Consider the following 2497-nt stretch of genomic DNA (forward strand, 5'->3'; position numbering starts at 1 on the left):
TAAAGAATTTAGGGGGGCGGGGAGGAGGGGTAATTTGAAAATCCCAATTTTTGCCAATTTTTTTGCAGATTCATATTCTCCGGAGCCGAAAACAGGGGTTTGTGTACAAAAAATTTTTTTTTTTTTTAAAGGGGTGTTTTTGGGGGGTACAAAAGGAAGTCTTGCCCTTCTGGCAACACTGCGTCTGTCCAAAGTAATGGACGTGTTTAGTAGTCGTCACGTCAAACAGATTCAGTAGACCTTTTGAATTTAAAGAATCTATGATTTTCTGCCTTTCAAATCAAAGGGGTAACGCAGGCGTAAATATCTATATTTTGTGGTAATTGGTTACAAAAGTTCCCCGATCCCCGTTTTAAACAGGGTGGACAATTTTAAAAAGAAAACATTGCAAATGAACACAACAAAGCAAGGCATTTGATAAATTATTATAAGTTACTAATTTCTGCAAACTTCAATGATTGGAGAGGATTTCAGAATATTTTCAAGTTATAACACACAAGAAGGTAAAATGTCGACGATTGCGACTCTACAACGCAGTAGTTTATATGCTAGAAGTAGAAGTAAAATCTCAAAAACATCACAGCAATCTGTTATCCATAAAAGACACTGGCGGACCGAAGACAAAGAAAGGACACACGAAAAACGAGAGACTTTAATACTTACGGAAGTGTTTTATAAAAGATATTGGTATAACAATGTAGTGGTACTTGAGAAATATTTTATAAAGGTAATCGCTATAGTCATGTGTAGTAACGTTTCAATTTTAGCGTACATATTGTAGAAGTAACACGAAATTGATTTCGTGTCAAATTATACTAATTGCGCATGCGTATCAATTTATTTACGGAAGCTAACTCTCAGTGCATCCCTTTATTCTTTCAAGCAATTGCCACCGGTAGTAGTTCACCTCGTTTGTTTTTTTGCCAAAAAACCCCACGTTTTCGGATACGGAGATTCCGGAAAATTGCCAAAAATCGGAATTTTGAAATTTTTCGAGCACCCCCCCCCCCATAATTTCTTCATTTTTCACTTTTTTCCATAACCCTAACCCTAAAACCCTACGACTACAAAAAAAACAAAAAAAAACAATAATAAGGAAATAAAATAAATAAATCGATTTTCGAACGTTGGGCAATATGCGCGTATGATAGCTATGGCAGCATCTGGCAACGCAGGCCTCTCTCAAACCTAGACATCCACTGCTTGCTACTGTCTTTCACTCAGTCGCTTTCAAGCATCAGTTGTGTTGAAAAATATAAATCCTACATACGACCAGATCGACTTAAGATCCGTCGGTCGGAACAGAACTCAGTCGTAAGTCGAAAAGAAGGTGTATACTGGAAGACCACCGTGGTATTGTGTAGTCTCTCCGGATTCCAAACGTTGCATAATCTACACAATGCAGCAGTGTGTTCGTAACAACTTTTAGTTCAGTATCTAACATTGATGGTTTGTTTGATGACTCATGGTTAATTCTCTATGTATGTGCGTGACCATTATGGGCCTTGGACGCTGCTGGCTTCTCGTCTCAACTTGAGCCAGCAGGTCTCCACAGGATAACCATCTTCTCATTCGAAGAAGGCAGATCTCTACTATGGAACATGACGTGCAGCGACACGTTTTCCGGCTCTAACCTTGCTGCTTTGACGACAAACTGGGTTGGCTGCTGCAGCGTGTGTTGCTGATCGTTCACCGCAGCAATGCAATCGCTATCGTTACTGCGGGCGCAGTTGAGCACAACATTTGTTCTAGTGCGTGTGACCTATCATCTCCTCCCCATCCAACGGTAAATTTTCAGATTAACACCCGCACGATTTCCACTAGGGTGTTAGGGTTAGGGTTTTAGGGTTAGGGTTTAGGGTTAGGGTTAGGGTTTTAGGCTCAGGGTTAGGGTTAGGACTAGGGTTAAGGTTATGGTTCGGTAATCGTGCGGGTGTTAATCTGAAAATTTACCCATCCATCTTCCACTGCTTACCCCACCCCCACTTAGTTTGTTTTCCATTCTTATTCCTTTATATATTGACAAACAACGGCACTAATTTTATTCAAGGGAAAAAATCCCATTACATCGCACAACGTTTTGTTGACAATCCATAGCAGTAATTGTTTTCACCTCAATAGACGCCAGTGATTGGTTGAAATTCCTGAAATACGACAACTTTTAACATGAAATAACTTCGAATATAAAAATTTTTCTCTGTTCTATAAGACAAAATATACAAGTATACGAAGTTTGAAAGTGTTTTGGTAGAAAACACACTAAATAAAACATAAATAAAACAAGGTGCCTGCCAAATCAGAAAGATCCTCAACATTTTGCATGTAGTGAAGAATTATGTGTACCAACAACAAATTAAGTCCAGTGAATAAATTATTCTTAATTATGAATCGATTCACTCATTTGTTTACTTCAAAGGCATACACATTCCTTTTGCATCTGTTTACCATGATACACATCTAACCACTACAAATCTTTTACTCATTCCATCTATTTTAC

The 2497-nt window shown here is 38.4% G+C and overlaps 1 protein-coding gene across 3 annotated transcripts in view; it reads right to left on the reverse strand.

Annotated features, from left to right (window-relative positions):
- Positions 1–2497, reverse strand: part of LOC106878343 (zinc finger protein 239-like) — a 108388-nt gene that overhangs the window by 3812 nt on the left and 102079 nt on the right. The window contains exon 1 of one of the 3 annotated variants that reach the window (XM_052977396.1): positions 664–822. The exons of the other annotated variants lie outside the window; for them this stretch is intronic. The gene's annotated coding sequence lies outside the window, so the exon portion shown is untranslated. Of the gene's footprint in view, positions 1–663; positions 823–2497 lie in introns of those variants that run through there. 3 annotated transcript variants of the gene reach the window in all.

The sequence above is a fragment of the Octopus bimaculoides genome, chromosome 28 (assembly GCF_001194135.2).
Source record: "Octopus bimaculoides isolate UCB-OBI-ISO-001 chromosome 28, ASM119413v2, whole genome shotgun sequence".
NCBI lineage: Eukaryota > Metazoa > Mollusca > Cephalopoda > Octopoda > Octopodidae > Octopus > Octopus bimaculoides.